This window comes from Lepus europaeus, chromosome 20, assembly GCF_033115175.1.
Source record: "Lepus europaeus isolate LE1 chromosome 20, mLepTim1.pri, whole genome shotgun sequence".
In the NCBI taxonomy this organism is placed as follows: Eukaryota; Metazoa; Chordata; class Mammalia; order Lagomorpha; family Leporidae; genus Lepus; species Lepus europaeus.
In genome coordinates this window covers 43,423,202-43,439,640 of record NC_084846.1, presented here as the reverse complement: position 1 = coordinate 43,439,640, position 16,439 = coordinate 43,423,202, and positions in this window count along the sequence as shown.

Below are 16,439 nucleotides of genomic sequence, written 5' to 3'. Positions count from 1 at the left end.
CCTGGTCTCCCATGCGGGTGCAGGGCCCAAGCACTTGGGCCATCCTCCACTGCCTTCCCCGGGCCATAGCAGAGAGCTGGCCTGGAAGAGGGGCAACTGGGATAGAATCCGGCACCCCGACCGGGACTAGAACCCGGTGTGCCGGCGCCACAAGGCGGAGGATTAGCCTGTTAAGCCATGGTGCCGGCCCACAAGTACTTTATTTTATTTTACTTTATTATTTGGAATGCAGAGAGAGAGGGATGGAGAGAGAGAGAAAGAATGAGAGAGCGGTCTTAAGTTCAGTGGTTTATACTGAAATGCCTGCAACACTTGGGGCTGGGTGAGGCTGAATCCAGGAGCTCAGTCCAGGTCTCCCATGTGGGTAGCAGAAATTAAGAATGTGAGCCATCACCTGCTGCTTCCCAAAGGTGCATCAACAAGAAACTGGACTGGAAGCGGAAGACCCTGGACTAGAAAATCAGGTGCTGTGATATGGGATGCTGGTGTCCCAAGCAGCTTCTTAACCACTGCAACAAATGTCCTGGGCCAGCGCTATGGGATAGCAGGTAAAGCCGCCGCCTGCAGAGCCGGCATCCCACATGGGCATCGGTTTGAGTTCTGGCTGCTCCTCTTCCGATCCAGCTCTCTGCTATGGCCTGGGAAAGCAGTAGAAGATAGCCCAAGTCCTTGGGTCCTTGCACCTGCATGGGAAGACCTGGAGGAAGCTCTTGGCTCCTGGCTTCAGATCAGACAGAGCAGCTCTGGCCGTTGCAGCCAACTGGGGAGTGAACCAACAGATAGAAGACCTCTCTCTCTCTGTCTCTCCTTCTCTCTCTATTAACTCTGACTTTCAAATAAATAAATAAATAAATCTTTAAACAAAGATGCCCCTCCCAAGTATTATATGTTATTTCTCAATTACTATTCAGCATCAGTATGTTACATTTGATAGCTTAATCCATAGTTTGGGACTCTGTTATGGTTTGAGAGCATCCCCCAATGGTTCATGTGTTGGAGGCTTCGTCCCCAAAATGGCACTGTAAGAAGGAGTTAAGAGGTAGAACTTAGTAGTAGGGTTTTTTTTTTTTAAATTTATTTTTATTTATTTATTTATTTATTTATTTTTTGACAGGCAGAGTGGACAGTGAGAAAAAGAGACAGAGAGAAAGGTCTTCCTATTGCCATTGGTTCACCCTCCAATGGCCGCTGCGGCCGGCGCACCGCACTGATCTGAAGCCAGGAGCCAGGTGCTTCTCCTGGTCTCCCATGGGGTGCAGGGCCCAAGGACTTGGGCCATCCTCCACTGCCTTCCCGGGCCATAGCAGAGAGCTGGCCTGGAAGAGGGGTAACCGGGACAGAATCCGGTGCCCCGACCAGGACTAGAACCTGGTGTGCCGGCGCCGCAAGGCGGAGGATTAACCGATTGAACCACGGAACCGACCGTTTTTTTTTTTTTTTAAGATTTTATTTATTTATTTGAGAGGTAGAGTAACAGCCAGTGAGAGGAAGAGACAGAGAGAGAGATCTTCTATCCACTGGTTCACTCCGCAATTGGCCGCAACGGCTGGAGCTGCGCCGATCCGAAGCCAGGAGCCAAGAGTTTTTCTGGGTCTCTCTCGTGGGTGCAGGGGCCCAAGGACTTGAGCCATCTTCTATTGCTATCCCAGGCCATAGCAGAGAGCTGGATTGGAAGAGGAGCAGCTGGGACTAGAACCGGTGCCCATATGGGATGCTGGTGCTTCAGGCCAGGGCTTTAACCCACTGTGCCACAGCGCCAGCCCCTGTCAAATGTTTTAAAAAGTAGATTGTAACTGATGCACTCATACAATCATTTTAGTGCTTGACAACCAGATATAGAAATATGTCTGAAGTGAAATAGAATAACCTAAACCAGTAAAACAATATATCAGAGTCCATCCTATGAGGCATGAGTAACTAGCAGAGTGTGCAAGTTTGTTTTGGTGATATATGTGTGTGCATGTGTCCCAGCCATTGCATAGAATGTGTTTCTTTCCATGAATTATGATAAAAAAATGGAGATCCATCAATTTTGCCATTCAGTTGGTAACTTGGAGGCTTATAGCTATGCTTTTTCAGTTTTGATTTAGGTTCGTTATCACCATTGAGACCGGATGGAACTTGTTCACGCCTTGCTCAGATCCTGTCCATGGCTTCTCCCTTGGTCTCTGAGATAACACTCTGATGCTGAGATTCTCTGTCCTAGACACTTCCCATCTGGTCCTCAAGGGCATCGAGCAGGTTTGCCTCAACCCTTTTGAAAGTTATTCTTTGCCCTGAAATTAAATTTTCACAGGTTAGCTCTTTCCCTCACATCCTTCAAATTTTCCTGCAATATCTCCTTCTACTACAGTCCCTCTTGACTACACACTTAACAATGCAGCTGCTGCCACCATCTATCCTGTACACCCACCCTTACTCTGCCTCATTTGTCTGCGACACTTAGCACTTCCCGATGTGATTTACTTATTATGACACTGAGGATTTGTCTCTCTTGACCAATCTGTGACCTCCACGAAGACATAGATTTGTTTTATTCACACATAGATGGGGATACTTCAACAACTTCACAGATAATTAAACTAAAAACAACTTTAAAAGGTGCAAAATGTTTTTTTTTCTTTGTTTAAAATCTGAGATTTTAAAGGGGAATAGCAATGTGGAGGCATCAGTGCTTGACCGGTGCTCTCTCCAGCCTGTGCTCCATGTCTGGTGTCAGGTGGGCAGCTTTCCACCGTAGCCCTGCCAGGTGGTCTTCATCACTGTCTGGGATCAGACCTCCAAGGTCTAACCTAGGTCTTCAGAGTTAGTTTTCCCACATGGAAGAAGCAAACACGTGACAGCAACAACAGGCACACCAAAGCTGATCTGGGCATTTATGGAGCTGTTCCACACCAGTCTGGCCGGATGATCTGACACTTGCTGGAGTGGAACTCTGAGCAGGTCACATTGGAGTTGCAATCCGAGTCACGGCACCAAAGTGTTATTGGTGAAATGGCAGCTGAGAAAATATTATTACCTCAGTTCTTTGTCTCACATGGAAGAAGGATTTGCAAGTGGACAAGCAGAGAGATTTCTTTCTTTTTAAAGGTTTATTTATTTGAAAATCAAAGTTACCCAAAGAGAAAAGGAGAGGCAGAAAGACAGAGTGAGAGAGAGAGAGAGAGAGAGAGTCTTCCACCTGCTGGTTCAATCCCCACTTGTCAGCAATGGCCAAAGCTGCTCTGATTCTAAGCCCGGAGCCATGAGCCAGGAGCTTCTTCTGGGTCTCCCATGTGGGTGCAGGGGTCCAAGGACTTGGGCTATCTTCTACTGCTTTCCCAGGCCATAGCAGAGAGCTGGATTGGAAATGGAGAAGGTGGGACTTAAACTGGTGCTCAAATGGGATCCCAGCACTGCAGGTGACTGCTCTACCCGCTACGCCACAGTGCCAGCCCCCACACAGAGAGATTTAAAAGTAAGATTTATTAGTCAAAGATCTCTAGCCAGAGTGGCATGGAGGGGGGCTCCAAGAGAGGTAAAACCCCCAAAATGTTTCCTTAAAATCAATTCATACAAAGAATCTGAAACATCTTTGAAAATGTGTATTAGAAAAACTATGCATGGTTGTCAAAAATTGTTTCCACCAAAAGGAACTTATCTTTTAACCCCATTTTTTCCCACAAGCTTTTTGGAGTCCCCTCATGTGCTTGATATTTAAAGTCCTGGATGCCATAGAGTAGGTGCTTAATAACTGCAGAACTGGTTACATTGTGGAAGAGCTGCGTTCAAAGCCATAGACTGCGGCACTTTTCCTTGCCTCTGGGCAATTGCAGGTGGTAGAAATCATCAAGGCTGCGTAATTTTCAGGAACTTCAGGTCATCCTTCCAATCTCCTAGAGAGCGGGCTTCGCTGAGTACCCACCCCGGGGCTCAAACAGGGTCAGGACGATGCCTAGGAGGAACACACACATCGTAGGAAATAAACTCAGACTTTCTGATCACTGCCAAGGTCCTTTGTGGTCTGGTTGTCACTGACTTCCCCACCTCCTGACTCCTTCTTTCCAGGTCTTCACACACCTTTATCTGCATCCTAGAGCCGGTTTTCTAGACCTACTAGAACTGTAGTTGTCTGGACACATATTTACTTCATAATTGCCTGCTTTTAAGGATACTCTTCTGGAGCAGGCAGTTGACATAGGGGTTAGCATGCTGCTTGGACACCAACATCCTATATTGCAATGCCTGGATGTGAGTCCTGGATCCACTTATGATTTCACCTTCTTACCAGTGTATACCCTCGGAGGGCAGGTAATGGCCCAAGAATGTGCAATACCTGAAAGGGGTCCCAGACTCGTCCTTTTGGCTTGGCTTAGCCCCACCTATTGTTAACATCTGCAGAGTGAACCAGCGGATGGGAGATTCTCTCTCTTTCTCCTTCTCTCACTGTCTCTTGATGTCTTTTTTTTTTTCAAATAAATAAAATAAATACATAAAAACAAAATAAAATGAACATCACTGTTATTCTGACTGCCTGATGTTTTCCTGACCTGTACCCATTTAAAGAACTGATATGCTTCCCCAAGGCTAAGGTTTTTTTGCCTCCTTTGTGAGCCACTTTCTGACCCCTTGCCCTTGCTTGAATGTGTCCCACAAAAATCCACAGGAGAAACATAATCCTCAAATGTGTATGTTGATGGTAATTGGAGGCGGAGCCTTATGGAAGTATTGAGATCATGAGGATGGGGACTCCCTGGTGGCCTTATATGAAGAGGAAGAGAGATCTGAGTCGGTGTATTTGTGCGCTGGCCAAGTTGTGCCCTCTTCCAAGTCATGAGATGGCTGGAAGGCCCTTGCAAGATGTGGCTTCTCAATCTTGGATTTTACAGCCTCTAGAACTGTGACTTGGATACATTTGCTCTCTGTAAATTACTCAATTAGTGGTAATCTGTTTAAGCAATAGAAAATGGATTAAGACGGCCCTCTTTGCTGTTCTCTGCCGTCAAAGCATTCTCAGGGCTCAGGTGGCAGCCACACTTGGCCACACGGCAGCTATGTGAACTTGACCGAATTAATTTTGCCTCAGACTTCTCAGGTGTTCAGTGGGAGGAACAGTGATAATGTCAGAGAGCTGTTGTAGACTTATTAGGATTACATCGACAAGCCAGAAGCCCACATGTGACAATGTCACTTTCCTCTCCTCTTCCCTGAAATAGTATGTGGATGTGTCCGTGATCCCATCCACTTTGGGTAATTAGTTGTCTACTCACCTGTCTCCCATAACTGATCAAAGTTCCTGAAGACCAGAGCCATATTCTCTGTCTTTTTGTATTTTCAGCTCCCAGTGAAGTTCCAGGCACACCAGTTATTTGATCAATATTTTTAGAAAAGTGATGCTGATGATGCTAATAATTATAAATGCCTACCATTCAATATTGAGTCAACATGATTCATGGGTCATCTCTGATATTCCTCTCAGCAATGCTATACGGCTGTGCTCTTATTGTTCCCATCCTACAGATGAGATAACTCTAATTCTACTTATATAATCTGCCCAAAGGTACAGAGCTCTAAACAGAACAGAGCAGGAGCTTGAAACTAGTCAGTGCACTGAATAAGTGTCAAGCTATAGACCACACCTCTGCCTGGAACTTTCGTACTTCAGGGGTAAGCCCTTGGTCAATCCTAATGCTATTTCCATGGTTCCCCATTCTACATACAAAACAATCCTGCTGGACAGGCCCAAACATCTGGCCAATGGGAACTGGACAAAGCTCCATCTGGAAGCCATCAGCACCTCTCATGGGTCAGCTGCAACGGATTTTATTTCAAATGACCCAATACATTTCCTCTGCTTCCCCCTCACAGACAAATTTGTTGGCTGCATTTTTCTGATAGCTTAGGGGGTAAAGGGTCCTTTTAAATGGCAACTTAATCTCAAATCTGTGAGTCCCCAAGTACTCTGCAATAGCTGAGGTGTATGTTTGCATTTTCCAACGAAACTGACTTCAGAGGCATTCAAATGGCTCCGCTGCATTGCAGGTATACCTGCGAGCTTAGACTGGGCCTAGTTGTGCAAATATTCTGCGTTTTTTCTATTCACTTAGACAATATTAAGGTGCATTGCTTTATTTCAAACCGATGTTTCTGCTTTCAAGATGAAGGATTTGATAGCATATGTTCCCTCTGCTTTCTACAAACGGACCATAAGCCTGAAAGTCAGAGAGTAAGATTTCCACCAATCCCTTCTAGGCAACCAGAGTCATCACATCACCCCACTTCACCTCACAGTGGACACAATTAAGTTTGGGGATAACAAATAATTGGAACCCTCGTGAAGTCTTTGATTCTTATCCCAGTGCCATAACTCACAGTTATTCTGCCAGCCAGAGAGTTTCAACTAAGTGATTAAGACATATTTGGATTCTTTCCCCTCAAGATTCAGAGAATTTAGAATCATCAAAGTACAAAAATTTCTTATTCCACTCTTAACAGTAACACCTGTCTTGATTCTTGTATTTCAATTTTCAGAAATAACTGTTTTCAAGGGAAAAACCAAAAGAATATGAGATGTATTTTCTAATTATCTCTAGATGTTTCCAAAAATTTGCTGATATAATCAGCAAAGAGAAATGCTTTAAGAACCAAATAGCTTGTCTATGAAACAGCATGCAGTTATAGTTTAAAATGCATGCTTATTTTTCACATGGTTTCTTGTGCTAATAAAACCATGAAATTCCTAAAGTCATGTTAGTCAAAGAATTCTGCAATAGAAGTAGACAGTAGAATAATGTTCATCAAAGATTAGGAAGAGTAGGAGGGAGAGGAGATCGAAGGAGGTGAACAATGGGTGCCAACATACAATTGTATAAGAGGACTGTGTTCTAGTGTTCTACAGTCCAGACTACGTAGTTATTATTTAGTAATTTATTATTTACTTCATAAAGAACTAGAAGCAGGAAATTTGTAGACATGATAAGTGTTTGAGGATATGGGAATGCCAGTTATTTTGATCTGATCATTATACACTGTATGCAAGTACTAAATTATCATTCTGTACCCATAAACATGTACAATTGCTATGTGCCAAAAAATTTTAAGATGTATTTATTTATTTGAAAGGCAGAGTTACAGAGAGAGAGAGAGAGAGAGCGAGCGAGCGAGCTTCCATCGGCTGGTTCACTTCCCCAGTGGCTGCAACTGCCGGAGGTGAGTCCTGCCAAAGCCGGGAGCCAGGAACTTCTTCTGGGTCTTCCACACGGATGCAGGGGCCCAAGGACTTGGACTATCCTCCATTGCTTTCTCAGGTGCATTAACAGGAAGCTGGATTGGAAGTGGAACAGCCAGGACTTTAATTTGTACCCATAAGGGATGCTGGCACTGCAGGCTGTGGATTTAACCCACTGTGCCACAACACCAACTCACCCCAAAAATTTTTCTTTGAAGATTAAGGAGCAAACAACCACAATGACTGCAATTTTCTTAGTATAATGCTCTGTGACTTCTAGAAATTTAAATTTGAAAGCTTTTACATTTGCCCTTCATCACTTCTTGCTTTATCTCCCCAACATCAAATTCTAGAAGCAGATTCATTAGATCATGAAATATGCACACTTAAAATATAAATATTTTGTCAAATTATCTTCTAGGAACATTGTACCAAATTATAAAAATAATAGCAAGGGAACTCTATTTGTTTTAAAATGAGAGCTTTAGCTTTATATATAAATTGAAGTTAGACCAAATAATATTTAATGAGTTTCAACATGTCCAATGGCAATGTGTAAGGTAATGATGTCTAGCTGTTTTGGTTTACCACTTTGGGTCTTAAAGACATGGGCCATTTCATATTCTCTAGCATCCTAGAAGGAGCCAAGGGTATGACAGGGTGAATGGTTGTGTGTGCAGCTGTGTGCCAGGACTGAGCCTTTCATCTTCTGAGGGTCACACTCTTCCATTGTGTGACATCCTCCTCACACATCTTGATTTTATTGGGCAGTATATTTGATGATTCCTGGATAATGTGACTCAAAATTATTAAGTATAATTAGCAAATGTCATGGACATTTCAGTCTTAAAAAATAAATTTAGATGTGTGATTACTATATGAAAGTCTTGGAATAGCAGCTCCTTAAGCTTTGAGAAAATAGTGACTCTTTCATTCATTCCTTTATACATTCACCTATTCATTCAATAAGTATTTCTTGAGTGCCTACTGGGTATCAGACACTGGTAACCAGTGGTGAACGACACAGGTACAGTTCCTGCCTCCATGAAGCCCACAATCAAGTAACTATGGCATCACAAATACCAACTTTTATGAAGCACAGAGTGCTAGGAGAGGGCAGATCGGGGGGAAGAGGTAAATGTAGGTATATCTTCGAGAGTGTCTTTTGAAGAATGAACTAGATCAATGAATGAAAGCTCTGGTGATTCTTTTTTAGTTTAAAGTGTTGCCATATGATCCAACAATTCTGCTCCTAGATATGTACCCAAAGGAAATGTAAGTACCCACTCACACAGAATCTTGTACCCAATTTTCATAGATTTATTCATCACAGCACAAACAGGAAAACAATGCATGAGTGGATAAATAAATCTATAGTATTTCCATACAATGGAGTATTATTTGGCATTAAAAGAAGTGAAATAATGATAAATTATACAAAATGGATGAATTTTGAAAATACTATGTTAAGTGAAAGAAATCAGACATGAAAGGACACATACTATGCAGTTTCTTTTATATTAAGGGTCTAGAAGAGTCAACTCTATCAAGAGAGAGAGTAAATGAGGAGTTTCCTGGGCTTGGAGAGGGAAGACTGGAAGGGAGACAAGGGTGAGTGACTGATAATAAGTGCAAAGATTCCTTTTAGAGATGATGAAAATATTCCAGGATTGACTGAGGTGATGTTTTGCACAACTCTGTGAATTTCCTAAAAATCACTGAACTGAACACTTTGAACGGGTAAATTGTATGGGACATGAATTATATCTCAATAAAGCTGTAATATTAAAAAAGAAAAAGAAATGGGAGTCCCTCTGCATGAATCATTAATCAACCATAAACCCATTAGTTGAGGTCTATGACAAAGGGATTACAAAGGGTTTCCTTTGCCCTGGAATCCCTGGAAACTCATTTTCCCATTGAAAAATGAGAATAATGCTCATCAAATTTCATGTCAGTCACTATTATATGTCATTTTAGCTACTGGAAAACACAGGTTAGCCTCATATAAAATCATTGATCCATGCCCTTTATTTCTTCTGTGTCTCTCCCTCACTCTCTGCTTATGTTCTACCATGGCCAGTGGAGATGATTGTGGAGTTACATTACTTTAAAAAGTATAAAAATATGTACAAGGTATAATAAACCAGTAATCCACATTAAACTTTCAAAAGATGTTTAGCAGCCTTAGGTTGTTAGTGGATCTTGTAGCCTACAATGAAAGCTGGAGTTTTCCTTTGAGTGTTTGTTTAGATAGTGGCTATAATATAAGTTATAGCCAAGCAAGCCATGGTGGCTGCTTTTATATTTTAATTAAATATTGAATCATATTTCTCTTAAAATAAAGAAAAGTTTCTCAAGGCATTGTTTATATTTTTAAGGTAGTTCATCCATTAAATAACCAACCAAAATGCTGAGAGGCACAATTGTACTAATAAATCCAGTCCTGTTGGAGGAGATCATTTCCAAAATACACAGCAGTAGACTATGGATATGAAATTGCCACAGTCCAAGAACTCTGGGACCAAAATGGAGATACTTCTGAAAGCAGCCAAACTGTTGAGGTTCTTTAAAATTACTTTTGAACTGACATAGGACATGGATCTTGAATGACTTTTTCAATCACTGGCATGAGATAGGACTCTTCCGAAGAGCTGGATTTTTTCCTTGCCAAGATCTCGGCAGGATATGGCTCTGTATTTCAGGTTGAAGTTAGATTCCTTTTGAACTATTCTAGGATTTTTTTTTCTGGTGTTGTTTTCTTAAGAGGAAAAATGTAAATTGCTTTTCCTTATGTCTTGAAATTTTTATACAAATAAACTGGAAGGAAATATACCATAATTAAATAGTGGTTATTGATAGTTTGTGATAACTTATTTCAAAACTTTCTGCAGCAAAATCCTAGTACATTTGGGCCAAACAGCAAAAAAAAATGTGTCCTTGAATTTCTCAAGGAAAGTCAGTTGCCTACTTACTTCTTATTTCAAGATAGCATCTGGAATTCTAGTTGGTCTAAGCACTGAGTCCTCTTTCTATTTATTACATCATAGAGCATGGGTTTTGGAGTCAAGCAAACCAAGGTTTAAATCTCCACTTTGGCTGACAAGAAGAGAACTGATATAAGATGCTGGGTTCTGAAGCCAAAACCAACTCTGGAGAAGAAACAAAAACAGAACAGAAATTGATTGCTCTCAGATCTTTAAAATTTTGACAAATTCATGGGGAGACAAATATAGAAGGGCAAAGAAATAGCAAACAGAAGCAGAAGTGGACCCAGAAAGTGGGAATTCTACCTCTAAAGGGTGCAAAATAGCTGTTGGGCCAAGTGGAGAACCATAAAGTCAGTTTTCCTTTTCTTTTACTGTTGAGTAGCTGCACGCAACAGAGAAAGGATGATTTTCACAGCTGAACGTAAAGGGAACTTCTTTAGGGCTAAAGGAAGCAGGGAGAGAATGAGCTACATTGCAATTTGATAGGTTGTCCACATGAAACACTCCTCACTGGAAAAATTTCTGTGTGAGAAAACAATGGTGGATACATATTATTATATGTTTTGCCACATCCAATGATTGTACAACACCAAAAGTGAACCCTAGTGCAAACTATGATAATGGTGATAAGGGTGTGTAAGTGTAGGTTCATTCATTATAGCAAATGTACCACTGTGCAGGGAGTCTACAGGCTGTGTGGGTGTTGAGACCTGAAGATACAGGAGCTCTCTGTACTTTCTGTTCAGTTCTGCTGTGAATCTGAAACTGCCCTAATAAATGGACTTTATTAATTTAAAAAAGGAGAAAGGCTTATCTCAATAATTTGAGTATAGTTTAATATCATAAAATTTATCAATTCAATTCACATCCAAGGTGGAAAAATGGGCCAGTGAAACTAAACCACATTATTCCAATAATTATAGGGAAAAAAAAAAAACAGTTACACTTCAATGACTATGGGGCCAGTGCTATGGTGCAGCAGGTTACAGCCCAGGCCTGCAGCACTGGGCATCCCATATGGGCACCAGTTTTGAGTCCTGGCTGCTCCTCTTCTTATCCAGCTTCCTGCTAATGCACCTGGGAAAGCAGCAGAGGATGACCCAAGTCCTTGGGCCCCTGAACCCATGTGGGAAACTCAGAAGAAGCTCTTGGCTCCTGGTTTCAGATTGGCTCAGCTCCAGCCATTGCAACCATCTGGAGAGTGAACCAGCTAATGAAAGACCTCTCTCTGTGTCTCTACCTCTCCTTGTAACTCTGTCCTTCAAATAAATAAAATAAATATTAAAAAAAAGCTTCAATGACTATGATAAAATATAATGAGATTCTCAAGAAAGGACTAGAACATTTTCCTAACTTCATTTAATGTATTCATTTGAAAAAGCTACAAGAAATATTAATTTTAACTGATAGTTTTTGTTTTCTAAAACTGTTCATGTATTTATTTTATTTACTTGAAAGACAGAACAACAAAGGGAGAGAGCGAGAGAGAGTCTTTCAACCAGTGCTTCACTTCCCAAATGCTTAAAATATCCAGGGCTGGACCATGGAGAAGTCAGGAGCCTGGAACTCCATCTGGATTTCCCATCTGGGTGGCAAGGGTCCAAGCACTAGAGCCATCATCCGCTGCCTCCTAGGATGCATTGAAATCGGGTTGGAAGTAGAGACAGAACCCCATCCTAGACACTCTCATATGGGACATAGGAATCCCAAGAGGCGACTTAACTTGCTGTACCACAGTGCCTTCCCCTTAATTTTAATTAGTAAGCATTATATATTCAATTTAGGTAATAAGTGAAATGGTAATGGCTGGTCTCAACACTTTATTATCATGTACTCCAGTAGTCCTGGCTAAAACAGTAAGACAGTTAAATCTGGGCACATAAAAAGCTAAATGTGAAAGGCGAAATACAGAATGTAGTAGAAGAAAATGCCGAAGAATATCTTCATGACTTAAGATGCAAATTTGTAACCCAGATCCAAAAAGAGAAAAATGGATGAATTTTCCTATATTTAAAGTAAAGATTATTCTTCAAGGAAGACATTTTAGACAAAGGTAATAAGTGGATAAAGAAAAATGATTAACACAAATACAAGATTAATATTACAATGAGGGGGACTTCAAAAACTTTATAGTATATATAATTAAAGGGTTTTTACTATTGCGCAAAAATTGTTTAAAACCCATACAGAGTTTTTCATAATATATGCTTTCTGTGGAACTTTTTTTTTTTTTGACAGGCAGAGTGGACAGTGAGAGAGAGAGATAGAGAGAAAGGTCTTCCTTTGCCGTTGGTTCACCCTCCAATGGCTGCCGCGGTAGGCGCGCTGCGGCCGGCGCACCTCGCTGATCCGATGGCAGGAGCCAGGTGTTTCTCCTGGTCTCCCATGGGGTGCAGGGCCCAAGCACTTGGGCCATCCTCCACTGCCTTCCCAGGCCACAGCAGAGAGCTGGCCTGGAAGAGGGGCAACAGGGACAGGATCGGTGCCCTGACCAGGACTAGAACCCTGTGTGCCGGCACCGCAAGGCGGAGGATTAGCCTAGTGAGCTGCGGCGCCGGCCTTTCTGTGGAACTTTTGAAGACCTTCTGAAAAGTAAAAATCAGTAAGAGAAAGAGAAAATTCCATGGAGCAATGGATACAATTTAAACAGCCAATGCAAAAGAGAAATCCAAATGGCTAGCATCTGGATGCTGGTATGCTCAGGCTCTGTAATAATCAGCAGGATGCAAATTAAAACAGTCATTAGATAAAAACAGCTATAGTAGCAAAAAATTAGAAAGTAGTACAATAACAAATGTCATTAAAAATGGGAAAAATGTCAACCCTTGTGCTCTACTTGCTAACAGTCCACATTTTATAGCCATTCTGGAAAATGTTCTGGCAGAACCTAATACAATTGATAAAGTTGTATCTTATGATTAAGAAATATCGTAGATCTTTAAAAGAATAGAACTTTAAAGATCTCTGGTCCAAGGAGAGCAGTCGGCACCATGGTTAAGATGCCTCTTGGTTATTCCCAGTCATCCAGGCACTCTCCTTGAGACTCCATCCATTGTACTTTAGTAAGTGGCAAAAGGTTTTATGCATACTTTCTACTTGATCACACATGATATTAAAACATGCATGTGGCTGGCGCCGCGGCTCAATAGGCTAATCCTCCACCTGTGGCGCCGGCACACTGGGTTCTAGTCCCGGTCGGGGCACCGGATTCTATCCCAGTTGCCCTTCTTCCAGGCCAGCTCTCTGCTATGGCCTGGGAAGGCAGTGGAGGATGGCCCAAGTGCTTGGGCCCTGCACCCGCATGGGAGACCAGGAGAGGCATCTGGCTCCTGGCTTTGGATCAGTGCGGTGCGCCGGCCGCAGCGGCCATTGGAGGGTGAACCAACGGCAAAAAGGAAGACCTTCTGTCTCTCTCTCTCACTATCCACTCTGCCTGTCCAAAAAAATAAATAAATAAATAAAAAATAAATCATAAAAAAAATAAACTATTGGATATATTCTGCAGACAATATGTTCAGGAATATATATCTGTGAGTATGTGTGTACGAACATATATATACAATGTAATGCTGGGTAAGAATTGAAATTAACCTGGCCGGCACCGCGGCTCACTAGGCTAATCCTCCGCCTTGCGGCGCCGGCACACCGGGTTCTAGTCCCGGTCAGGGCGCTGGATTCTGTCCCGGTTGCCCCTCTTCCAGGCCAGCTCTCTGCTGTGGCCTGGGAGTGCAGTGGAGGATGGCCCAAGTCCTTGGGCTCTGCACCCGCATGGGGGACCAGGAGAAGCACCTGGCTCCTGGCTTTGGAACAGCGCGATGCGCCGGCTGCAGCGGCCATTGGTGGGGTGAAGCAACGGCAAAGGAAGACCTTTCTCTCTGTCTCTCTCTTTCTCACTGTCCACTCTGCCTGTCAAAAAAAAAAAAATGCATGTGTGTGTTAAGATGTAATAAAATTAATCACTTGATTGCCTCATCAAAGACTTGCATTTTTGTTATTATTTTATTGTACATATTTAAGGGTACAGTGTGATAATTTGACACATTTCTGTAATGATCACATTAGGTTAGTTAGCATCTCTGTCTGCTTAAACATTAAAAAACATTTTTGATTGACCCTTAATAATTATACATATTTATGAAGTACAGTATGATTTTTTAATAAATATACAAATTACCCTGATCCAATCAGGGTAATTAGCATTTCCGACTCATTAAAATGCATTATGTTTGGAGACCTCAAGCTCTTCTCTTCTATTCATTAATAAAATTTATAGTAGGTTGCTGTCAACTACAGTTACCCCACTATGCTGTAGAACAGTAGAAATGATGATTCCTTCTATGTTTTGACACTCATTATCCAATGTGCCTCAAGCCCCTCTCCCATCCACCCTTCCCAGCCTCTTTTGAATTTATATATATATATATATATATATATATACACATATATATAATTTTTACTGTGTATGGTAAAGGGTGCTAGTCCAGTCTGCTTTTACTGCCTTTAACTCATGCCAAGTTGCCAACAGCCTGACCCATCACTTACTCTACAAATAATACTTTGTTGTTACTTTGAAAATACTTATGACTTCATGGACTCCTGAATATGACGTTGATGTCTGTGTATCTAATCTACTGAAGTTGCGATTTCCTTCTCATTTCCCAAGGTGATGTCTTCCAGCTTTGTCATCACATCCAGTGTCTACCATGGTGGCAATGAGAAGGGGAAACTGGAGAAGGAAATTGTTTAAAGCAGACAGGTAAGAGAAGAATAACATGTGTGTGCGTGCGTACGTGTGAACAGGGGATAGACTTAGTGCGCTCTATCACCATCCAACATAAGAAAAGATGAAGCCTGGATGAACAGTGTAACTGGTGTACCATTCCTGCAGATTTTCTATGCAATGAGCAATAGAATCTACAGTAATCCGCCTATCTACTGGAGGCAGCTCTGGCATTGTCCCCCTTGCTACAGAAGGATTACAATGGACCTTTAATCTTTCCCTCATGGCAGACGCATCTCTACTATCATCGACAGCACAGTTTCTGCTGGGTAGCAAGGGCAGGAGGTACATGCACTCTTATCTGGACTTTTTAATGCCCTCTTGGTGTTTTCCCTTTAGTCAACGTGCTGTTTAGGAAACTCCAATTGCCCACAACTATCACCACCAATTACCTCTTTAGGAATGGATGCCCACTTTCAGTTTCAATGTTCCACAGCCCCTATATTTCATGAATATATATGTGTGCTTCACATTCATCTTATTTTCACTCTGCCCTTACCATCATCCCTCCCAGTCTCCCCATTCAACCCCATAATTATTAGCTGCTTGGTAATAAGGCATAAATCACTCTTTATGGCTTCTTCATCATATTTCTGCTAACAGCTACCATCCCACATTAATGTTACATTATATACCCCAAAGGGAGGGGGTGTGCCTCCCACCATACTTTCTAATAGATTTATTACACAGCCAGGCCACAAGGCCCATGAACCTATTCACTTTATAGCACCAGGAGCTTAATATATCCTGCAATCTCAAACCAGGAGTACTTGAGCAAAATGTCAATGGAGAAATCCTTGATGGTATCTAATCAGCTGAAATATTTGACTTTTTCACACAAGCTTTAACATATCTCTAGTATCATTTGATCCTCAGGCAATAAATAAATGTTTAAAAACAGATTAAGATAAATTCTTTCTTTTATCACTCAACCTCCTCCCTTCTCCAGTACACTTACACAATGAGAAAAGGAGAAGAGCAACATTGATTTCTATTTGTTTTGCTTCTCAGAGATTCATGAATTGAAACTTCAATGCATTTCCAAATTTGACTCTGGTGTCCATCAGGGGGATACACTGCGTGGTGCTGATGCAGGAAACCCATACTCTCAGGATGCAGAAGTGGAATCTTAGTCTTAATATTAGTCTTAGTGTTGCCACAAAGAATCCTTAGAAAAGTAGATCTCTGAATAAATTCATCTGAGCACAGAGAAAAAGGATGGACTTGCTCCTAGATTAGGACCCATCCAAGAAACACAACTCAGTACTAGAACAGAGGAAACTCTGATGCTATACTGTGGTGTTTGAACTTTAAAACTTCATTTATGTGACCTAAAGACTGAACTAAACTTCCTTGATGTGACCTAAAGGTGGTCCAAAAGACCATCAAGAAAGGGTAGGCAACTAATCAAATGTTGGGTTGGGTTCCCTTTCTGCCCCTTCTATCTTGTGACTTAGGGCAG